The sequence below is a fragment of the Lontra canadensis genome, unplaced genomic scaffold, assembly GCF_010015895.1.
Source record: "Lontra canadensis isolate GAN:19392208 unplaced genomic scaffold, GSC_riverotter_1.0 scaffold101, whole genome shotgun sequence".
Taxonomy (NCBI): domain Eukaryota; kingdom Metazoa; phylum Chordata; class Mammalia; order Carnivora; family Mustelidae; genus Lontra; species Lontra canadensis.
Window position 1 is genome coordinate 320,555 of NW_022631095.1, and position 25,243 is coordinate 345,797.

The 25,243-nt window shown below is 40.6% G+C and overlaps 1 long non-coding RNA gene and 1 pseudogene across 1 annotated transcript; one reads left to right on the forward strand and one right to left on the reverse strand.

The window, feature by feature from the left end:
• The first annotated feature begins 379 nt into the window (after positions 1 to 379).
• LOC116855363 lies at positions 380 to 3,221 on the forward strand (annotated as a pseudogene).
• A 306-nt stretch (positions 3,222 to 3,527) lies between these two features.
• Positions 3,528 to 21,920, reverse strand: LOC116855309. The gene is made up of 3 exons (XR_004380333.1): positions 21,897 to 21,920; positions 19,106 to 19,155; positions 3,528 to 3,625 (listed from the first exon to the last, which is right to left on the reverse strand). It is a non-coding gene; the product is annotated as an uncharacterized LOC116855309 (long non-coding RNA).
• Between the last annotated feature and the right edge of the window lie 3,323 nt (positions 21,921 to 25,243).

Sequence of the window (25,243 nt, forward strand, 5' to 3'; positions counted from 1 at the left end):
TAACAGAGCCCAAATACAAGGACAGGTCAGGTCAGGTGGAGATAACAGAGCCCAAATACAAGGATGAGTCAGGCCACGTGGAGACAATCTCATTGGCCAGGTTCAACCACATGGCCTTTGCTCTATAAAAGCTAGTCTGTGAAGCTGGGGTGGTTGCTCTCTCCGTAAGAGACGGCCCAGGTCGGTCGGTTTGATTCTTGGTGCTGGCACGAAATAAAGCTTTGCTTGACCTTCGCTTTGTATCAGTCTCACTCCTTTGATCACGGACCCCATCAGATATTATTTATTCCTAACATTTTCAATGTAAGAGGCTGAGAAGCCAGGAAGAAAAGACCAGTTAAGAAGCTAAAAAGCTAAGCAGAGTTTTGCCAGTCTCAACATGCTAGAGAGGGAGAAGTTGGCATTCAAGGCCTGGCAAGGGGATGATCCCAGGTAAACATCCTTTCAGTTGATGTTCTTTAAATGTCCTACTTGAGGATTACTTCAAACTAGAAATAGAATAGCTCTCAGAAAGCCTGAAGTCAGCTTCTGTGCTTCCCATTCCCTGATTGTATCAAGGTGATCAATCCCTCCTGTAACTACCTGTAACAAAACGAATAAACACTCTCTGCTGAAAGTTAGCATTATTCAGAGTTTCTACACAGTAGTCAGCACTCTATAAATATGATTGGAGTCAGTTTTACCTTTGCCTTAATTTATGTTTTTCTTTAGCAACCTAAATTAGCTTCTAGATGGGCCCTCAAATGTGGTTCCTTCTAGTTGCTGAGATATGGCAACGTTGATAGTGTCTTTCATTTACTTTTTGCCCTTAAGAAATAAATAAGTAAAATAATTACCATGAATGACAATAGACTCAAATGACCAAAAACAAGGAGAAAAGAAACAGATAATGGAGACAACCTATAGATGATCTAGAGCTAATACAGTAGACTTACTTTAACTGTGATTAACATGTTTAAAAAATTGGGTGATAGCAAGGTGCCCAGTGGCAGTGAGGAGGGGTGACTCTAGTATCACAGGTACAGGGATTTTACCTGCTTTTTAGCCGCCAAGAAGACAGATCAGGAAGCTATTGCAAGGACGTTCCAAAGGGATGCTGGGCTGCTTCAGTGCCCAGGCCAGCTGGACAAAGTGGAGCACCATGGCAGAAAAGAGGCCTGGAAAAGGGGCCTCCACAGATGCCAGATGGAAGATCACTATCCATTTATGGGTGTACAGGTTCATTGTATGGCCCTGAGCCAGCTCCATAAGGCACTGAACAAAATCAGAAACAACCACAAGTCCCTTGATGATGTCAGCAAAGACTGGAGACAGAGTAATAGTGACACTGAGAGCCTCAAGTACGTGAAGCATGCTGTGATGTGGCAAAGCCAGATCACTACAGCTTCAGAGATCCTCAAGAACATCTCAGGACCCCAAATTGTGAGGGAAACCCAGGACCTCATTGTACTAGGGACATTCCTGCAGGCCCACTGAGAGCTGGTGGACCTGGAGTGCTCATTCCCAAGAAGGGCTGATGTATAAGCCATCCCACATGAACAGAGGGAATATGCACAGCATGACTCTTATCCATGGCTACTTTGGGAGCATACAGGGCCTCTCAGATGAGCTGGCCAAGCGATGCTGCAGAGTTTGCTGGTCATTGTCTCCTGTGACCCCTGCTGCTAGTCTCAGTTTTCAGGATCAGAAAAAAGGAAGAAATTGACCAATGTGTATCTGACCAAAAAAAAGCAATCTAGCTTGGTTTCTCCCCAGAGGCCCAAGAATTGCAAGGAGAAAATGGTTGCCATCTTGGAACCATGAATACTAGAATTGAGGCCACACAGGCAGACCCCAGAGATTCCAACAAGATGTGGTTTCTCTGCCACCCAGAAATCATAAGGAAGTATGTCTTGGATAACCCATCATCGCCAAAATCCTGATAGTTGAGTGTTTTCCTGACCATTATGAGATTTTCAGAAACCATCTGAAAATGTACCACCAGGCTCTGAGAAAATGGATGCAGGAGCTTGAGTCAGAAGATCTAGACGCAAAAGAGGTCATGAGCCTGTGGTTGACATAGCTCTCAAACATCTACACAAGCACAGAGATGACCAGGAATGTGGAATTGCCTCAAAAGTAGATATCCATCCCCTGGAAACTTTACTTTCTCTAAAATAGTCTCTGATCTTCTCCACAGGTAGATGTCAATTCTCACTTCAGACATTATTACCTGGCTGCAAAAAGCACTTGAAACAGAAAAGAAAGACTGGGTAAAACATGCTGAGCCTGAAGCTTGACTAGAGTGGGTACCTGCAGGTAACACTCCCTTCTACATGTTGGAACAAATTTTTGAAGTTGCTGCTCAGATAAGTGAAAACAAAGGTTTGTGACACAAACTGGTCTGTGTCTTCAGAAAATGAATTCTTTGTTAAGTAGATGCAAAGAAGAAGTTCAGTTTTATAAAGAAGAGCTGAGAAGTCAACAATGCCCACACTAGGTTTAATATATTATAACCATCAACTGTAAGAGTTTTGAAGAATTCATAGTTGGTTTAAAAAGGGAGTATTTTTAAAAATGAAATAGAAGAGGGTATATCCCTGAGCCAACCAAACATGAATGGGATTTCAAACACCGTTGCAAAGGAGGGCTGCAGCAGCCTGCTGGGGGAGATCTTCCTGGACCTGGAGCAACATCTCAATGAGTTGATGACAAAGAACTGGCTGTTAGCATCAAACACTGTAAAAATCCCCCGTCTCACTGTGGAAGAATATTTCAATGATTTTGCCAAAGTAAAAAATCCATATAAAAAGAAGAGGATGGCAAGTGGACCTGTGGGCCATCATGCAGAAGGGCATTTCATTCTGGAGCACAGGGAGGTTCTGAGGGGATGGTCAGGGAGGCTGAGCAATTCCACTTCTTGTTCCAGCAGCTGGCTTGTGGATTTGGTGAAGATATAGGTGGACATGGTGACATTATCACTGCCGCTGCAGAAGTTATTAAGATTACTGACCCTTCCCTGCTCTATGTGGACATCTCACTGATCAGCAAACAGCCAGACTTTAGGGATGACCACATCAGCATGCTCCTGGCTGTGTGAAGGGACACTGGCCCAGCAGGACACAAAGCAGACTATGATCAAGACTCTGGAATAGGGCCCAATGCAGGTGAATCTAAACTACATGCCTATCTTCAAGGAAATCGTAGTTGCTAGTATGAATATGGCAGAGCTTTTCAAATAACCTGCCAGTTTTCAGCTTTATGTACATTATTTGCTCTCATCAAACCTACCCTCATAAATATATTAAAGCAAAAGTGACTCTTGAGGGGTCACACTAGATGTTTCAGTCCCTTGTACCTATCTCTTGAAGGGCTAAGCATGTTTGTGAGGTACCCTCACACAAGGCTTCTTGAAGAAAGCATTACACTGCTGGTTGTGATTCTTCAAGTTCTCTCATTTTTGTTGTAAGCACTTTTCTGAGGCATAATTCTGGTGTCAAATGCCTATTTATGGTAGATTGTTTATCACAGTGGTGAGAAGGTGTGTGGAGGGGGAAGAATACTGTCTTCATTCACCCCTTGGTCTTTACTCATTTCTGCATTAAGACTTCTAAAACTCTGCTGCTTAATAAATGAGGCTGAAGTCCTGCAGAGAAATAAAAAGGAAAAGAAAGGAAAAAGAAAAATTAGGTGACAAGATGGAGAAAGTTACCAAAAAATGATGATCCATCAAAAAAATTTTAAGGAATAATAACTTTTTTCCCCAGCATTATTGAGGTATATTTGATATATAAGTAAGTTTAAAGTGTACATAGATATATGTATGTATAACAAAATGATTACTATAATAAGGTTACTTAGCACACAACTTTAATATTCATAATATAGTATTGTTAACTATAGTCACCATGCTGTATGTTAGATTTCCCAGGACTTATACTTTGTACTCTTTGACCACAATCACCCATTTCTCCCACATCCAGCCCCTGGAAACCACCTTGTTTCTCCTTGTTTTATGCATAGAAATGAGATTATATAGTATTTGTCTTTGAGCAACTTACTTCACTTAGCATAATGACCTCAAGTGTCATATATGTTGTTACAAATGGCAGGATTTCCTTTCTTTTTTATGACCAAATAATATGCCATTGTATCAATGTTCCACATTTTCTTTATCTCTCATCTGTTGATGGGCACTTAGGTTGTTTCCATGTCTTGGCTCCCATAAATAATGCTGCAACAAACATGAGGGGGGGTGCAAATATCTCTCTACTAATCACTAATCCCTAATAAGATAGTGATTTCATTTCCTTTGGGTGTATGACCAGAATTGAGATTGCTGAATCATATGGTATTCCATTTTTAAATAGAACTTTTCTATTTTGGGGAACCTCCATACTGCTTTCCATCATGGCTGTGCCAATTTACAACCTTTTATGGTTCCATACAAATGTTAGGATTGTTTGTTCTATTTCTGTGAAAAATGCTGTTAGAAATCTGATAGAGATTGCATTGAACTTTTAGATGGCTTTGGTTAGTATGGAAATTTTAACAATATTAATTCTTTCTATCCATGAATACAGGTTATCTTTTCACTTATTCATGTCTTCTACAATTTCTTTCATCAGTGTCTCAGAGTTTTCACTCCACTGTTTGATGCTATTGCTTATGGAATTGTTTTCTTCACTTCTCTTACAGATATTAAATTGTTGGTGCATAGAAATGCAAAAGTTTTTTTTTTCCTTATTGATTTTATAACCTACAATTTTACTGAATTTATTAACTTTAAAAGTTTTTTAGCAGAGTCTTTAGGGATTTCTACATATCAGGTCATGTTGTCTGCATAGAGAGACAGTTTTACTTCTTTTCCTATTTGGATGCCTTTTATTTCTTTTGTTTGCCTAATTGATATGGCTAGGACTTCCAGTACTATATTGAATAGAAATGGTGAGCATGTGCATCCTTGACTTTTTCTGATCTTAGAGGAAAAACTTCCAGTTTTTTGCCATTAGGTATGATGTATGTTATGGACCTTTCATATATAGCTTTTATTACAGTAAGGTAATTTTCTTCTATTCTTAGGGTTTTTTTTTATAGTTTTTATCATGAAAGGATGTTGACTTTTGTCAAATGCTTTTTTGCATCTACGGAGATGATCTTGTTGTTTTACTCCCTTATTATGTTAATGTAGTATATCACATTAATTGATTTGTATGTGCTAAACCATCCTTGCATTCCAGGATAAAACCACTTAGTTATGTTGTGTGATGCTTTAAATGTGCTGTTGAATTTGGTTCACTAGTATTTTGATGAGGATTTTTGTATCGATGTTCATCAGAGATATTGGCCTATAGTTTTCTTTTCTTATAGTGTCTTTTAAATCTGACTTTGACATAAGGTAATATGGGCCCCAACAAACAGGTTTGGAATAGTTCTGTCCTCTTTGGTTCTTTGGAAGACATTGAGAAGGATTGACATTTTTTTTTTCTTTTTGTTTTTTTGTATGTTTTTATTGTTGTTTGGGAGGCTTGGGGCATTTTTTTGGCTTTTTCTTTGTTTGTTTTGGGGGTTTTGTTGTTGTTATTGTGTTGGTATTCATTCTTTAAGTGTATTGGAGAATTCACCAGTGAAGTCATCTGGTCCTAGGCATTTCTTTGTTTTGGGAGCATTTTGATTACTGATTCAATCTCCCCACCAGTTTTAGGTCTGTTCAGATTTTCTATATCTTTATGACTCAGTCTTAGTCTTGTATGCTTCTAGGAATTTATTCATTTCTTCTAGGTTATCTGTACCACATCATCTTGCATGTCAAAATGTTTTTCTGTAATAATTTTCCTTGTTCTAGATGTACATCTTAAGAAATTCTTTTTTTTTTTTAAGAAATTCTTTTAGGAAATGTATGGTGATAAACTCTCATAGTTTTTATCTCTTTGTAAATATATCTCATCTTCATTATGGAAGAACATTTCTTAAGTATAAAATTTGTTATTGAAAGTTACTTTCTCTCAGTACTTTAAAGTTATTATTCCACTGTCTTCTAGCTTACACTGTTATTTTAAAGGAGGGTGATGTAATTCTAAATGTCTGCTCTTAATGTCTTTTTGAAGACCTTTTATATGTCTTTCTTTATCATATTATGGCCCCAGATATAAGTTGCTTTTTTTAATATCTCCTGGAATACATTGTTCTAGTAGGATTTTTCTTTGTAATAGGAAATTTAGAGCCATTGTTTCTTTAGATATTACCCCTTTTTAACATTGTTACCTATTTCTGGCACTCTGATTGGGTATACCTAGACATGTTTTCTATATATTATGTCTTTCATAACATCCATTTTTTTATCATTCTGTGCAGGACCACAAGTAGTTCTTTGACTGCATTGTTCACTTTGCTAATTGTCTGTTCAGCTCTTAATAATCTCTATTTAATTCTTCTACTTGGATTTTAAAAATTCAGCTATTAAATGTTTAATTTCTAAACATGTTATTTGTATTCTTTTCTAATAAATATTTTATTTATTTATTTGGGAGAGAGAGAGAGAGCGCGCACAAGCAGGGGGAGGGGCAGAGGGAGAAGCAGGCTCCCACTGAGCAGGGAGCCTGATGTAGGGCTTGATTCCAGGACCCTTGGATCATGACCTGAGCTATAGGCAGATGCTTAAATAACTGAGCCTCCCAATTGTATTCTTATTCAATTCTGTGCATTTAATTTTGACAGTATCTTTTTGAATGTGTGTATTTGTGGTTGTATCCTTTAATGTGTGGTTAACATTTTGTATATAAATGCCTGACAATTCCAACATTTCAGTTCTTAGAACTCTTTTGTTTTGTTTTGTTTGTTTGTTTGTTTCTGTTGACTTTCATCATTATCTGAATTCTCTGGGCTTGCTGATATTTCATTCAAGCTTATTGATCTTAATCTGTGGAATTGCTTGGATCTACTTGTGAAACTTACTTCCAGAAAGCATTTGCTTCTACCATTGCCACTATTCAGAGGGCACCACTGACTGGAATCACTTCAATACTACCACTGCCTCTTCTCTCCCAACACACACACACACACACACACACACACACACACACACCCTACATTCAGTGCATAATTCCAAGCTCAACTTTCTACTTCCTGATGGTAACTTTATGACAGTCATCTACCTAGGTCAACTACTTGGGTCCAATAAATTGCTGCATCCCTGAACATAGCATGTAGATTTTTATTTGTTTGTATGTTTGTTTTCCTGTTTTAAGGTGTTGGCTATAGAAAATTCCTCTACCTCTTATGCAGCCAGCAGTGCCTCAAAGCACATTTCCTGTGCAAGCTAATTTATTTTTCCATGAAAGAGCCCTTCAAGAATACCTATCAACTATAACAACAAAAGCAAAAGTTCTAGTTTATTTTGACTAGAAAGTAAATGATATGTTTTCATGATTAATTCTGATAAACTCTGGCCAAAATCAGTGCTGTGTAGGAGCCAGGTAAAAGTATGACACAGGGATGGTATAGGTGGAGGATATATAATCAATGCACAGAAGTCAGTTGCATTTCTATACACCAACAACAAGACAGTAGAAAGAGAAATTAAGGAGCCAATCCCATTTATAATTGCACCCTAAACCATAAGATACCTAGGAATAAACCTAACCAAAGGTATAGTTTTCTGTACTCAAAAACTATAAAGTACTCATGAAAGAAATTGAAGAAAACACAAAGAAATGGAAAAATGTTCCATGCTCATGGATTGGAAGAACAAATATTGTGAAAATGTCTATGCTACTAAAGCAATCTACATGTTTAATGCAATCCCTATCAACCTATTCATTTTTTTCAAAGAAATGGAACAAATAATCCTAAAATTTATATGAAACCAGAAAAGACCTCAAATAGCCAGAGGACTGTTGAAAAAGAAAGCCAAAGACTTCAAGCTCTATTACAAAGCTGTCATCATCAAGACAGTATGGTACTGGCACAAGACAGTATGATACTGATCCACAGATCAATGGAACAGAAAAGAAAGCCCAGAAATAGACCCTCAATTCTATGATCAACTAATCTTCGACAAAGCAGGAAAGAATGTCCAATGGGCAAAAATGAACTATGGGGACTTCATCAAGATCAAAAGCTTCTGCACAGCAAAGGAAACACTTAACAAAACCAAAAGACAACTGACAGTATAGGAGAAGATATTTGCAAACAACATATCTGATAAAGGGCTAGTATCCAAAATCTATAAAGAACTTATTAAACTCAATGCCAAAAGAACAAATAATCCAATCAAGAAATGGACAGAGGACATGAACAGACATCTCTGCAAAGAAGACATCCAGATGGCCAACAGACACATAAAAAAGTGCTCAACATCACTCAGCATCAGGGAAATACCAATCAAAACCACAGTGAGATAAAACCTCACACAAGTCAGAATGGCTAAAATTAACAAGTCAGGGAATGACAGATGCTCACGAGGATGCGGAGAAAGGGGAGCCCTCCTACACTGTTGGTGGGAATGCAACCTGTTGCAACCACTCTGGAAAACAGCATGGAAGTTCCTCAAAAAGTTGAAAATAGAGCTACCTTATGACCCAGCAATTGCACTACTGGGATTTACCCTAAAGATACAAATGTAGTGATCTGAAGGGGCAAGTGCACCTGAATGTTTATGGTCGCGATGTCCACAATAGCCAAACTATGGAAAGAACCTAGATGTCCATCAACAGATGAATGGATAAAGATGATGTGGGGGCATATATATATATACAATGGGATACTATGCAGCCATCAAAAGAAATTAAATCTTACCATTTGCGATGATGTGGATGGAACTAGAGGGTATTATGCTGAGCAAAATAAGTCAGTCAGAGAAAGACAATTATCATATGATCTCCCTGATATGAGGAAGTTGAGAGACAACAAGAGGGGTTTGGGGGGGTAGGAAAGGAATAAATGAAACAAGATGGGATTGGGAAGGAGACAAACCATAAGAGACTCTTAATCTCACAAAACAAACTGAGGGTTGCCAGGGGTAGGGGGGTAAGGAGAGGGTGGTTGGGTTATGGACATTGGGGAAGGTATGTGCTATGGTGAGTGCGTGAAGTGTAAACCTGGCGATTCACAGACCTATACTCCTGGGGCTAATAATACATTATATGTTAATAAAAACTATTTTTTTAAAGTGACTTAAGATAATCTATTACAGAACTTAAGAAACCAGACTTCCAGTTCCTACTATATGGCTCTCCTCTGGGACCACATTGTTGGTCTCCTACCATGACTTGGGTAGGACTGGTATTGGAAGAGCAAACTAGTGCCTTTGCAACCAGTAATAGACCAAGCTCATGAACCACCCTATATCTTGCTGTCTTCAACCACAGCAGGAACGATTCCATTAATTATTTTAGATTTTTTTTATTGTGTTATCTTAGTCACCATACAATATATCATTAGTTTTTGATGTAGAGTTCCAAGATTCATTGTTTACATATAACACCCACTGCTCCACGCAATGCATGCTCTCCCTAATACCCACCATTATTTTAAATTTTTGTTATCCTGACTTCTGACCTTGAAATAAGTTTAACTTTGATAGTAAAGCTAGAAAACACATGATCGATAAGCCCTGGACTTTCCTAAAGGGACAAGAGACTTGATCAGATGAAAAGGAAGAAACTCTGACTTCTATGGAGCCTGTGTAGCTGTGTAGTTCAAACTTTGATTTAAAAGTCACCACTGAGAGCATCCACAAGTAACCTACACTGAAACAGATTGTCTTTTTACAAAATGTCAATACTTTGTTAACTCCTACTGGCATTTGAAATCATGGATCTAACACTGTCTAAAACGTAGATTACAGACACTCAAAATCATATTGGATGTTGTCTGTATGGAGGGAGCAGAGCCCTCGATCACCAACATTGTCAGTAGTTACATCATTGTTAAATTCTAAATAAGTCTAGAAGGCTGCGTCACATATAATGATGGAAGGAGAACAGGGTTACTTAAGGTAATGACTGTTTACCAACCACCATGAAAGAGTTCTATCAAACAGTATTGCCATATATGCATACTAGTCATATATCAGCTCTGGTTCTAAGAAATCTAAGGTACTTGCCATTCATTTAGGACAAAATTTTCCATTCTATTAAAGACTAGACCAGTTCTTCTGAGAAGCTTTTCTAGAAATCCCTATTACCTTCCAGATGAGATGTGTGATATTTATTCCATCATATAACAGATTTTTTGAGCGCACTCATTATATAATTTTTTAAATCCAAAGTGATTCTTCCTACTTGATTTATTTCCTTACTTCTAGTTCTTTCTTCAATTCATCCTAACTAGTCTTCCTACCAGATAATATTGTAGAAATAATTCTTATCAAGTTCATCAGTGCCCTGCATGTTGTTCAATACAGGGGCTAACTTGCTGTTCTCATTTCACTTGCTCTCTCAGCAGCATTGTATATAGATTATCATTGTCTCTTTCTGAAAACCCCTTCTTCACTTCCCTTTCATGATACCTCACTCTCTGGGCTTTCTTCCTTTTCCACTGGTCATTCTTTCCAGGCATATTGGATAGATCCCTTTATCTATCCCTTAATGTTGGAAAGTTACAGAGCTCAGACCTAAACTGCTTCATCTTCTCTGTTTATTACCTTCCTTAGTGACTTCATTTAAGTCTATAACTTTAGAGATCTCTAAATGTTATATATTTTAAAATTCATATCTTCAGCGCTTATATAATCCTTGAGTTCTGTGCATCTATTAATTTCAACACCAGGATATCTGATAGTGTATGAAATTTAATGTGGCCATGAAAAAACTGTTTATTCTACCATTCCCTTGGCCCCAATCTTTTCCTCCTCTGTGGAACTGCATCTCAGTCAACTCCCCTCATATGTACCCAGTTGCTCAGATCAAAAGAAGAAGGCCCTATCCTCTCTTTTCCTCAGTCCACATCCATTCTTTCAGCATGTTCTGTCACTTCTACCTCTCAAACATATCTTGGTTTCATCTACTCATTGCCCCCCGCCACTGCTACCACCTAATTCCCCCCTAGTTCATAATTTCACAATGGGACTCTTTCCTGGCCTCCTAAGAAATTTTAAGTTTTAAGTCAATTTGCTTTAAGCAAGATTTTTTAAAAGACCCATTGCCCCATTTGCTATTGTATTCTCAACATCTATACTAGTGCTTCCTACACATTAGGTGCTGAATGGATATTAGATAAATAAATTAATAATAAACATGGGATTTTATTACCAAAGGAACAACTTTTCATAGCTTTACAAATACTACTTAATTCACAAATAAATTTATAATTTGTTGTCAGATCATGCGTCCTGAAGTTTCAACCACTAAAGTCATGAACAAAAGGAGTTCAGAAGAATGGCAGCTCATTGTTTTATTACTATCAAAGATACCCTGTGTTGGGGCGCCTGGGTGGCTCGGTCAGTTAAGTGTCCAACTCTTGATTTTGGCTCAGGTCATGATCTCAGGGTCATGAGATTGAGCTCTATAGCAGGTTCCATGCTGAGTAGAGAGTCTGCTTGAGGTTCTCTCCCTCTCCCTCTGCCTGCCCCCACTGGTGTGTTCACTCTCTCTCCCTTTATCTCTCTGTAAAATAAATAAATAAGTCTTTAAAAAAAAAAAAAAAGGATACTTTGTGTCTGGACATCTTCACACATAGGGTTCTGATCTGAGACCCAGAGGAAATCTTCCTAGCTTGCTGCACAGAGTTAGTACTCCAGAAAGTCTGGAAAGAATTGTTCTTTCTGAAAATATTCTTCAGGAATTATGTCCTTTCTTAATCCATGCATTTAAAGTAGATTATTAAAAGTTCCACAGTTAATAGAACCTGCCACTTACTTAAGTCACTCTAACATTTCCCAAATGCCCTTCTCACCACAATCTCATTTTATTCTTGCCTCTTAATAACCCACCAAACAAAATAACCTAATAAATGCTCATTAGGCAGACGTTGTCTTCCTACTGGGGTGAAAGAAAGTCTGAGCACCAGTCTTGTGTAAAATGCAGGAAGAAGAAAAGAATCTGGTTTTAAAGGTAGAGAGGCCAGGCTCTAGTTCAGGCTCTGCTGATTTGTCAGGGATGAATTTGGAGAAGTAGCCTAACTTCTCTGAATATCATTTTTGACCCCCGAAAGGTTTCCACTAATAACTCCCTTTTAATGTGTTTGTGAAGGATAGGCATATTCTCTCTGGGATTTTGTCCATAGGTAAAGTGAGGGCCACTGCCTGGAGCTGGTTGGTTTCTGAAACCTGCTTTGTTCTGGATCTTTCCTGCAAGGACTCTATTTGGCCATCTATCAATCAACTGTTACTAGTGTCCAGTGGTAAAACCCGCCTCTTCCCAGGATTCAGACAGCTTAAGGACAGTAAGAACTAGGGGAAATCCTGAGAAAGTTGTAAAAAGCCTTACTCCTTAAATTAAATGTAGCTGAGCTGAGTGCAGCCCCACTGGAGATAATTAACATTGCAGAATGAATTAGTAGATAAAGATGGATGTCTTTTCTTCATTTACCTACTAGATAAATCTGGCCACATTTTTCATTAGTTTGCTGTGCTTTACCAGGGAGACACTTGGATTTGCAAGATGGAGCACAAACATGTAGGCAATGCCAAATGAGTAGAAAGCAAACAGGGCTGCGGGTCAAGGGGAGGAGTGGTGAATTCGGGGAAAGCAGAGATTTGATTCTGAAGAGCAAATCCTTACTGGGTCAAGGCGGCTTTTGCATAATTCTATTATCACCAGCAAGAGGAGAAATAATCATATTAGGTGTGTGCTATTCTGCTCGACGTGGCTTGTCTTACCTTACTTTTGAAGTCAGACAGGTTTAAATGCTTTGTGTAAGTGAGTTGTTCAGAAGGCACCAATCAGTAAGGCAGGTGCTGCCAGAGCAAAGCAGGGACGTTTTTGACGTTGACAACGATATACATTCTTGCACAGAAAGGAGTAATCCTTTCAGTCCCAGTTATGAAAAAGTTATACGTGTGCTGCTTTGGAGATCAGAGGCAGTGCCATCTGGGAGGGTGACTTTCAGGCAGGCCAGCTGCAGGACATCAGCATGGTGGTGGGCCAGTCCATGAGTAAGGGTAGCTCTTTATTAAGCCTCCCTATCCTCTGGGTCAAAGTGGGCACTCCCACAGGTAGCTGCATAGCATTGCTGTTGGCATCAGATCCATCTCCTCTTCTGTTTATGGAGCCCAGGTATCTCATCAGTTTGCATTCGGTTTCTACATGCCATTGCTCATTCTTGAGTTCTAGCAATCTGCAGGAAAGCCTGTACCCATCCGGGGCTCTGCTGATTCCAAGTGAGGCTTGTGAGAAGCCTACCCTACAATGGGCCAGACGTGGGCAGGAAAATGTTTTCACCTGCCCACCTCCCCACCCCCAACACACATACCATAGAAATACCCAGTGTGGGGAAGGAGAACAAGAACTGTGGTCTTGTGAGAGTCAGTTGTGAACATTTTTTCCAAACTCCAAAGATATTTGTAAGTTGAAATTGGCCATAGTGGAAGTATTGGCACCATAGAAACCATCAAACTTTACAAATAATGTTTTTTGCCGTTTTCGTTTTTACTTTTTGGGGGTTTGTCGGTAAACATTTGCCAGCACAACAGTGGCTGAGGTGCAAGGAGCAGAAAGAGGGAGCCTGGATTTCAAAGTCCTTCATAACCCTCTCTCTCCCCTCTCATAGAGGCTGCTCAGATGTCTCAGCTGAACCTCTCCTGTATCGTTTGACAACCACTGCAGGCAGTGGCCAGCCACAGATGGTTTTTTGTGTGTGCTTTTGTTTTCAATCAGGTTTTTATTTTAGGGAGGTAACCCTGGCCACAAGGTGTTGGGTAGACTGAAAGGGTATAAAATCAGAGAAACCATCACAGGCAAAAGAATTAGATGATAATCTAACTGCCTTTTGTCTATATAAAGGAGGATGATGAGGCCTGAACTAAGGGAAGAGCAGTGACAATGGAGAAGAGAACAGATATAACAAATATAAATGGTACAGAAATGGAGTTGACAGGATTTATCAATCGATTGGGTGCCAGGGCGAGAAAAAGAAAAGGATAGATGACAACATCCAAGTTCCACATGATCTCACCATTCACCAACACAGAAGGAATAGCAGATTTGGGTGGAAAGTTGATGACTTAGGTTTAGAGCAAGCTGAGATGGCTGAGAGGCAGGTGGAGGGGCCGAAGCTCACAGGAGCACAGTTGACTAGAATGCATTTTGACAGTCAACAGATGGTGGTAGATGACAGCAGGTGATCAGGGATCACTCAGGGATAGTATGAGATAAGAAGAGATCCAAAAATGAAACATACATGGGAAACACCATATTTAAGGTACGCACAGAGAAATAAGAATCAGCAGAGGTCAGTGAAGTAGTGGAGAACCAGGCCAGAGGCAAAGAAGGAAAAGAGAGAACAGGATCGTCATTAATGTGAAATTTGGGATCAAGATAAAGAAAGATGAAGTCAAATGAGAATGCATCAGATTTAGTGAGAGATGATTATTTGGGCCTTTTGCCGGAACAGTGTCTGGGTGTATAGGGCCAGAGGAAGCCAGACTGCAAGTGTTTGAAGAAGTAAGCAGAAGGTGGAAATAACAGAAAACAAAGGAAGAAGCAAGAATTCTAGGCTTGGAAGTTAAGAAAAGACAAGGAGGTACAGGATCAATGGAGGATTTTATTTTTAAGATAGACACCAGACTTGATCATAATTTTACACTGTGCAGAAGGGACCAGTTTAGATAAAGTTGCCAATTTGGGAAGGAGAAAGAGAGTCCCAGCTACAGAAAGGTCCTAGGTGAGACAGGAGGGCCAGTCAAAAGTGTAGGGGGAGGGAATGACCTCAACAAGAGAAATAACATCTCTTCCCATGAGATCAGAAGGAAGGGTTTCAGAATAAATGCAAACATAGCTTTCCAATGGCTGAAACTAAGGTGGCTTACACCTGATATCCTGCTTTCTCTTGTAAGTTTAAAGACTTCAAGGAGAGTGATAGAAGTTTGAAGTAAGCACTGTGGGTAATGGAGAATTTTAAACATACATTTTAATGCTTTTTGTACAATTTGTAGCATCTATAGCAGACATAATAGCATATCTCACACCACATTACCATTGCTCATTTGATTACCTGCCTTTCCATGTAACAATAACCCTAGATAGAGTAGGGCCAGTGTTTCTAGCCTAGAAGAATGTCTGACGTATAATGGGTGATTGACAAATATTTGTTCAAGGGATCAATAATTGAGTAAATGGACTAATTTTCAGAATCAGTCCAATCCTCCGAACTAAACTGAAAACCTCACTGGGTCATAGATTTGGTTGGATTGCTCAGCATTTTCAGCATATAGGAGCTACACAATCAGGATGAATGAAAATGAAGCGAGCTGCCTCAAGACCAAAGTGTTGATGTAAAAATGAAGCAGCTCATTCCAAGGGAGGAGCTCACACTGAAATGATGGAGGAATGGAATTTAAAACTAGCTAAACCTGTAGAAGAAAATATAACTTCCTCCTCCTCACAGCTTCCAGTTACTAATTTTTCTCCAGTTTTAGGGAAGGTGTTCTTGAAATATCTTGGAGTGCTTAACATCTTCATTTCTTAATGGAATCAGCAGGTTATGTAGGATTATCATTATGTCTCACCCATCCTATTCTCTGGCTTCTTGGACCTGAACCCTCATGGTCTAGAGACTGAGGCCCAGATAAGGTAACCAATTAGTGTCAGATACGTCCCTGAGTTGTGGTTTTTCTAGTTCTGAAGCTGAGCTCCCAATCGCCAGCCCTCTGCACTGTGAGAGAGAAATCCTTCAGGCAGGCAGTGAGAGGCAGCTCCTCTCTGCCCTGCTTTGAGGTATCCCATAGCAAATGATAGTGGCAGGGAAATGTCTTAATATAGTGTGGTGTTTAGCATAATTGATGTTCAGATGCAGTGTTAGTAGAAACAAGCCCAGTTAATTGGTCTCTCAACCTACATTAGCTCTTGCATTGCAGCCAATTAGGCAGGGGCCAGAGGGCCCTTTGCTTGGCCATTAGAGCCCTCCATGCCGGGGCCAGGAAGGTGCTGGCAGTTAGGCAGCAGAGACGGCGTAAATGACGGTGATGAGCTGTGTGTGCAGCTGCGCCACAGCCAGAGCCATCTGTCCGTTTAGGAACGCAAGACCTTAACAACCAATCTTAAAGGTGAAAAAAGGAAGGTAACATTCAGGAGAGGGAAATCTGGGCTCTCCCTGGGGTGGAATGCTGGAAGACTCTTTGAAGATTATAGACTCGAAGGGCATAAAACTAATACTAGTCCTACGGCAGTATTCCTAATGAACTAATTGCTCTTCCCCCTTCTCTGAGGCTCAGTGTTATTGGAAAGACCCTGGGTGTATTTCCAGGAGACACTGTAGGATTGCTGCTCAAAGTGAGGTCCAAGGACCAGCAGCATCATTTGGGATGTTCACTTAGGAGGGGGTTAGAGATGCAGATTGCAGGCCCAGCCCTGACCAGCTGAACTAAAATCTGCATTGTAACAAGATCCCCATGTGGTCTGTATGCCCATTAAAGTCTGAGAAGCCATGCCATAGGCCAGGGGTCAGCAAACACATTTTATTAGAATGCCGCATGTCCATTCATTTCCCTCTTGATTATGCCGCTTTTACACATCGCAACAGGGTTGAGTGGTTGCAACAGAGGCCTTCTGTCCCGCAAGCCTACGGCATTTCCTCTCTGGCTCTTTACCGAGAGACTTGGCAGACCCCTGCTCTAGGCAGAAGTCTCTGTATCCAGCCCATGTGACTAACATTTCTGTCAGCTCTTGGAGGGCAGGTTAGTACCAGATACTTAATTTGCTGTTTAAATATTGTCATGGCCATTATGGGCAGATGGAGCAATAGATGGGAGATGACAATGATCTCAAGGCCAGGAGCTTAGGAGTTTCTGGGTTTACATGGACACTTTAGCAGAAGTTGGCAAAAACTTTAAATGTTCTGCTACCTCGAATGAGTCAAATGGTTTGAAGGATCCTTTCACTCTCTCATTCACACAGGGAATAAAGGAAAAAATGATAAGCTGGGGCTTGTAATAAAACAGTCACCAAATGTCTCTGTTGCATCCTTGATAGCATATTCATTGTGACTGGAAGTATTAACCTTCTTCCAAATACACCAAGATGTTGCTTTGATTTTATGCCAGTGTTTGGGGATAATTTGATACCCAGTGAATTACCCAAAGAGACTGCATTCTCCCCCTCTAGATTTTTACTAGGATGAAATGTTAAAACAGGTGTGACTGCTCTGCTTTCTATATAGCAAAAGGATTGTCGAAAATGTGCATTCCTTTGAGCATGCCATAAAGAGCTTATGCAGAGACCCACAGAGGACTTCGGTGGCTAATGGTGAGGAAGAGTGCTGCTAAACCAACATTTCTGAAATTGCCAAAGTATGTTGACAGGAGATTCTGGCCAGGAGCTTATAGACTTGCATTTGCAAGAATATTAAAGAAGCAGCTCATTGTGTTTTTTAAACTCTTGGAGTTTTTCCAAGCCTGTGCTTTCCAAGTCTGTCTCTGTCTCTGCCTCTGTCTCTGTCTCTGTCTCTGTCTCTCACATACACACCAACAAATGCTGGGCTGCAGCCCCAGACTCCAGACACATGCATCCATCATAATTGCAGCACTGCCAGCAGTCATGTAACTGCTTAAAGACCTCAACAGCCTTCTGGCACTTAAAGGGGAAAAAAAGCCCATCTAATTAATCACAGGTGAAACAGCTTGGACTGTCTCCAAAAGCCCCAGAATTTACTGCCAAGCTTTGATGCTAATTTTCTTTCTAAGTAACCCCCTAAAGAAATTTACGATTAGGTAATTAAAGTAATGAATAAAGAGATACTTAGGTGGAGAGAAAGGAGGAGAGGGAAAAGTCTATTATTTCCACCCTGCAATAAACGTATCTGGGCATGCGTCATTTGTGAACTCCAGCATCAAGGTCCCCAAGAGGCTTTCTCCTGAAGAATATTTTAAAAATCAATATTTGAAAGACCAAAAGGAGGCATATAAATGGAGTTGGGAGCAAGTCATTCTGCTGGGGCCTGTAAGACAGAGAAGGAAATCTGCCTTCTGCCAGATACTCTTGGCTATTTTTTATTGCCACAGCTTGTGCCCGTTGGGGAGGTCAGTGATGCCTTCTCCCTATGAGTTGATTGGCTAGCATCACTGGGTTGGATTTAGGGAACTCACCTTCTTCAGATCCCCCATGTCCCTGCTGGGATAGATCCTGGATTTCTAGGTTTAATTGGTCGGAAAGACATTGCTCCAATCTTTTGCTCGGCAACTATTCAAGACTAGGCTTTGGATTTTATCATCCCAGCCCTGATCCCTTCCATATGTTTCTGACACTCAGTATCGGAACACCTCAGAAATGGAGGTCTTAGTTAATTGCCTACTTAGATTTCTGAATTAAACAGAAATACTGTTCATTGAAACGATGGATTAAACAAGTTTCTGCTCAACTCCAAAGTGCCTAGAGCCTTAATCCTTGCTGAAAAATCTTGCTCTCAACTATTTTTCTGTGTTAATAAATATAGTGTAATAAGCATAATGATTTTTTAATAATTCAGAATCTTGAATTTTTGAGTGAAAAGCTCTTGGCTCTGATTTATATCTACCTTCAAGATAGTTTTACAAGCTTCTTGCAAGCAAAGATCAGAGCAGGCCCCCATTTTGTTTCTTTACCAAGGCTAGGAGTGAGTACTAATTGTCTCATAGGTTTATATAATGAAGGGTATAGGAGACTGCACTGGCTACACACGGATTCATGAAACCCTGGAAATTTAGTTCCTTTTTTTTTTTTTTTAACTGAACTATGTTACCATATGAACTTATTTGTTTACTTTTTCCCCCTTCCTGAAAGGGGTTGGGGGGGTTGAAAATAATAGAATCAAAATTTTGCTTTTGAAGTAATGTTAGAGATTTTATAGTCTCAGGCTTCATTTTAGAACTAAGAGGACTGAGGCTCAGAGAGGTGATTTGGTTTGGCAAAGATGCACCGCCACATCTGGGTGGTTACAAGCATAAACTCTGAAGCAAGATACATTTGCACTTGTAAACTGCTCTGCTACTTACCAACTGTGGACCTTGAGAAACCACTTGCCTTCTGAGCTGCTTTTTCGGACCTACAAATGAAAACAGTAATATCCTTCCTGAGTTACAGTAAATATTAAATAAGATAATATAGGTAAGAGGCTTAGCATCATGCAAACACTAGAAACTACCTTGCTCTTATTTTATTTATTTTTGTCATATAATTATAATTTATTTTTATCGAACAGATTCCTTTTCATTATTGACAATTCCTTGCTGTTTCCGAGGAAGGCAGAGTCCTAGTCAAAGATGGCTCTTTTTTTCTTCAAGGCCAGATGGGTGTGGATGTTCCTGTTTGGGGAAACTGGACCACAGATCAATTGCTCCATGTAAGAAAGAGTCACATTCTTGAAAGGCCTCCAGTTCAGAGCTTCATCTCCCAAGCCAAGGCAGAAGATACAAGTTCTGAGCCTCATTCCTACGTGTGGAGTGAGAGACCTTTTCCCCACAGAGAAAGCAATTTCAGGACACGAGTGAACCTGGGAAGAGAGGTGAAGGGCGGGACTGAGGGTCATTCCAGGATTTAGGTTCCTTCCCAGTCCTCCTGATTCAGCCAAGGTTGAAGGTCAACATCTACTCTGACCCCCATCCCCCTATACTCAGACCTCCATCTCCCTCTGTATCCCCCAGTCCCAAGAGCTTCTGGGCCCAGTTCTCCTCTGAGCCTCTTTCTAAAAGGCCAGGGAAGTTGGGAGAATCCTGCCAAATTGGAATTAAAAATGACAAAACAGCTGATTAGATCTGAGGTGACAAGAATGAGAAATAAAAGCCATTAGAGCCCATTTGCAACATGTCTTCAGGGAGTCAAGTTTCAAGGTGTTCCTCCGAAGATTATTAATGGCATGACAGTGTTTTCCGTGCAGGAATCTGATACATGAAATAACACCAGTGTACACACACTGCATTCTAGATGGTAAGAGGGGCCTGCCCTCACTTATTTAGTTTCACAGATTTGAAGAGACACCCTAATTTGGCTGTCAGGATGAGGGCTAGTGTAAGCACCCAGGGCTTGGAGAAACAGATTTCCACGGTAAATGGTTTTCTTCTACAGCAGGGCCAGGCAAACTATGGCCCATAGGCAAAACCTGGTCTGAGGTCTAATTTTTGTATGGGCAATGAGCAAGGAATGGTTTTTATATTTTAAAATGGTTTAAAAATATCAAAAGAAGTATATGTTGTGACATATGGAAATGTTATGAAGTTCAACTGCAAGTGTCCATGAATATTTCTGGAATATAGTCATACTCATTTGTCTGAGTATAATCTGTGGTTGCTTTTGTGCTACAAAGGCAGAGTTGAATAGTTGTGACAGAGTCTGTGTGGCCCATAAGCCTAAATTATTTACTGTCCAGGCATTTCCAGAAAAGGTTGCCAACCCTGTTCTGTAGGACTTCTCAGCCAAACTCCTTTACTTTGCAAAAAGAAAAGGAGTCATAACTTAGCAAAATACTATAAAAGTTTTCTCTAGAAGAATATAAACTCATTCTTGAGTCACAGCATGGAAATCTGCTTATCCACTGCTCCCAGGGACAACCACCCAACACTGAGAGCAGTAGTTTCAGGTTCCTCTAAAGGTTGCCGGAGCAGGGAACCACAAGCCCTCAGTGGCCATTCAGACACACAGGAAGGCAGCAGTTCCAGAAGGCAAGTCCTCTCCAGGCTGGTGACCGGAACTCCCTGTAGCTGGAGTCCTCTCATTTTTACCTTCCTCCATAAAAGCCCAGAGAAGATATAAATCCTAACTAGTTTTTAGTTTTGTATCCATCTTGGAGTCATCACACATTCCTATCTCATCCCTATGCCTCGGCTTTTTTACAAGGATACTTCTCTCCCCTCTAAAAACAGCTGTGGCCCTCAATGGGCACTACTGAGATATTTGTTATCCTAGGGTCTCAGAAATCTTCCAAAGCCCTTTTCTAGTCTGTTTTTGTTAGTGAGAGCAAATGTGGTGATCTTGAGATGGAGAAAGTTGTTGCTGTTGTCTCGAGGATGGAACAGATGGAAGACTGACGGTGTAGAGTATCAGTAACACTAGCCCTGGAGCTTCCAACTCCACATCTCCACAAGGTGAGTGATTAAGACCTTCAGTCAAAGACATGTTCAGCAGAACTGTCAGCTGCCAGTGGCCAGTGGACTGATCATCTAGTAGGACAGATGCATCTACACCTTCATAGATACTGCAGGCGCATCAGAAAGGAAGGATGAACAAAACAAAGGGAACCTGTGGGGGCGCACCTCCTGGGCAGCTTATTGGAAGGGTGAAGGTGGAACTGAGTGAAGAATAGGGTTGGATTGTGCTAGTTAGAGAGGGGAGTTGATGGAATTTTTGTGGTGAGAAAATCCTTAAAAACAGTTATTGCATACCTTCATGATTATGAGTTGGTGGCAGAGCCAGTCTCCTCACTTCCTAATTGACTACTCTTTCGAGAACATAAAGAGTAGATAAAGAACCGTCAGCGAGTCCCTCAATTGCTTGAGGTGGGAAGTTTTGTAGTTCACGATTTTTAAGACATAAAGTGCTTCTGAGGTAGCCCTGCCTTGGTGAGCTGGAAGGAGGAAAAGGGGAGGGAGTTTGAGTCCTCCCCTTTTATCAGAAGAGAGAAAATTTGGACAACCGCACCCCTGGAATAATGGAACCATGACAACTTGGTTGTTAAGGTTCCTTGCAGGATAAATCATCTCTAGATTGAATTAGACTGAATTGTGGAATGCAGGTCAAGTGCTGCCCAAAAGAACACTGAGCCTAATGCAGGAGTTGGATCACTGAAATTACTTTTCTTCCTCTTCAGTTTTCAGAAGTTCTTGCTTATAAATCATTGCAGTATCTTTTTTCTCATTTCTGTAGTGCAGAACCTCTTCTCTATGGATGTTGAGGTTTCCACCAAATCTGGGAGGAGAAAAAAAAACCCTTATTTTGAATGGTGACATTAAAAAGATAGGTGGGAAAGAAAATGTAGAATTAATTTATATAACTTCAAAGTGTTTTTGGTTTGTTTTGTTTAGTTTAATTTCCATCTTTTTAAAATGCATCCCTCAGTTATGAGCAGGTGTTGTCACATCCAACTGGATAGGAATTGTGAGACACTCAAGTTAATGGTCTTGCAGAAAAGTAGGTCATATAGGAAGCTGGCAGAAATGGGGTCTGAAAGCAGGGACTGTGACATAATACCCAACTAACGAATAATATCACAGTCACCTCAGAGCATCATAGGGAGACAGAGGCTTATGAACGAGGCTTCACTGTAAATAGGGCTCCCCATGCCTCTCCCTGAGGGTTACCAATAGATAAACTATCAGAAGTTGAAATGTCACCTGCATGCATTCCTGCTTCAGGTGCTCTGTACAGCTCTGCACATGCCGTCAAGTTTCCATCCTTTGACAAATGCCGAGGATTGTTCATGTCAGTGGGTTATGTCCAATACTTCAGAGGAAAGGTCCTAATAATTGAGACCCCTGCCAACCCTTCCACCTGGTCACCCAGCTAATAGAAGGGCAGTTTCACCAGATGCTTGGCAGGAGGCAGGTTGTTCTGCTTACTGCCTTCCAAGTAGCCAGAATGAATCTTCCAGGAGGCATAAGACCACCTCTAGCCTAGAAAAGATCAACAGAGGCATGAGGGTGAAAGCAACTACTCTATGTAGGCATAAATGTGTACTTCTATATAGAGAAGGCAGCTACCCTTCCTCCATCATGTAGCCATAAACTACACATGTTGTATAGGTAACTACTCTTCAGGAAAAAGAAAAACAGTAATTGGCAGTGTGCAATTGTTATAATTAAAAGCCTCTTTGACTAGAACAAAGTTTAGTCCCGTTGAAACTCAGAAGAGGAAAAGGTGGCTGTGAGTTTCACCTGAGAAATGTCAGCAGGTTCCAACTTGCCTTTCTCCTGTGCTCTATTCTGACAGTCACAGGAAGCCTGAAACTCCTTTGACACTCACCACAATGATGACAGATCCTCCCTGAAGACCCTACAGCCACAAACAAATGCATTGTTCTCCCTGTCAACCCACTACTGAAAGGTGATGCACAGCCGAGCTGCCATTGGCCTCATTTGTTAGTGTTAGCAAGTGCGAGGCTGAAGCTCATTACCCTGAGAAAAGCGAAAGCCAAGAACAAGTTCCTGAAATCAGGCTGCAGGATCAGGGGCCTGTCAGCAAGGCTTGAGTATGAATGTGCCAACCCAGATGCTGACTGAGGCCTGTCTGTCCCTCCCCACCCTCCGCCCCTTCCCACCTTCAGGAGTCCATCTCTAGAAAGTGCCATCATAGGCTGTTTTTGACCCAGAATATGGATATTCAGTTTTCCAGTCCAGTTTTCTTTCCATCCTACATACTGCCTTCACATGGAGCAAGGGAACCTAGTGGCTGTGACTTTTAGAAGCTCTCTGGACCTGAGACCTTCGTCCTGGTTCCTGTACAGCCAGGCCTTCCTCATTTCAGCATCACACACATGATGACATCTGCAGTGTGCACTGATAGTTCACTTATGTGTCAATCACTCTTCATTAGACTTTGAACTCCTTGAAGACAGGTGCTTTGAGGACAGGTGTGGGAGTGAGGCACCTGGGCTTTGGCCTGGGTTATACCATATGCTCGAGGTCGACTATGGAGCCTTCCCAAGACCCATTGTCCCCACCTACACAATGAGGGAAAGAACTGGGGAATGTTATGGACTGAACTGTGTTCCTTCCAAATTCATATGTTGAAGTTCTAACCCTTAGTACTTCAGAATGTGAATGTATGTAGAGGTAGGGTTTCCAAAAGTTGATTAAGATTAAATGAGGTCATTAGTGTAGTGTCCTTATATGAAGAGGAGATTAGGACACGGACATGCACAGAGGGAAGCTTATGTGAAGATACAGGGAAAAGAACGTCTATAAGCCAAGAATAGAGGCTTCAGAGGAATCCAACCCTGCTACCACCTTGTCTTAGCCTGTTCATACTGTCATATTAAAAAAAAAAAAAGTCATAAACCGGGTGGGTTATAAACAGCAGAAATTTATTCTGTATTGCACTGGAGGCTAGAAATCTAAGATCAGGGTGCAAGCATGGTTGGGTGAGAGCCCTCTTCTGGGCAGTAGACCTCGTGTGTCCTCACGTAGCAGAAAAGTTAGGGATCTCTCTCGAACTTCTTTTGAGGGCACTAATCCCGATCATGAGGGCCCCCCTACTCCTGACCTAATAGCTCCCAAAGGTCCACCTCCTAACACCATCCCCTTAGGGGTTAGGATTTCAACATATGAATTATGGGGGCAGGGGAGACATAAACAATCAGATGCCACATCTTGATCTTGGAATTCTAACCTTCTGAATTTAAATAATAATAATAATAAGTTTCTATTGTTTAAGCTACCCAAACTGTAGTACTTGTATGGCAGCTTAAATATTATGATTTATAAGAAATATATATTTGGTCAGATGACCAAAATGTATTTCTCACATATATTTATTGTTCATCCACAGTTCCTGACTCACAGCTCCCAAACCCTTGGAATTTTTTAAGCAATAAGAGCAATGGGAGCATCTTTTGTTATATTTGGTGTCTTCTCCTTGTTTTTTGAACTCTTCAGAGCCATAAAGGTGAAATTGGTGTATTATTATTCATAACAAGCCCTTTTCCACCACAACTGGGTTTATCTTAATGAGGTGACTTTGGGAAAACACTTGGCTGGTTGCCAGGGGAACCACTATTCGTGAATAGAGGGTTGGAATTGTCAGTCCCACCTCCTGATTTCAATGAATAGGAGAAGGGCTAGAGGTTGAGTTCAATCACCAATGGCCAGTAATTTAATCAATTATGTCTATGTAATGAAGCTTCCATAAAAACCCCAAAGGAGGTAGTTTGGAGGGCCTCCAGGTTGGGAAACCAAAATACTTCCATGTGCCACCATGCTCCACAAAGACAGAAGCTCCTTTGTTCAGGACATCACCCTATGTGTCTTCATCTGGCTGTTGATTTGTATCTTTTAGTATTCTTTGTAATAAACCAGTGATGTACTTAGTGAATGGGTTTCCTGAGTTTTGTGAGCTGCTCTAGCAAATTAATTGAACCCAAGAAGGGGGTCGTAGGAACCTCTGATTTATAGCCAGTGGATCAGAAACACAGATAACAAGTTGGG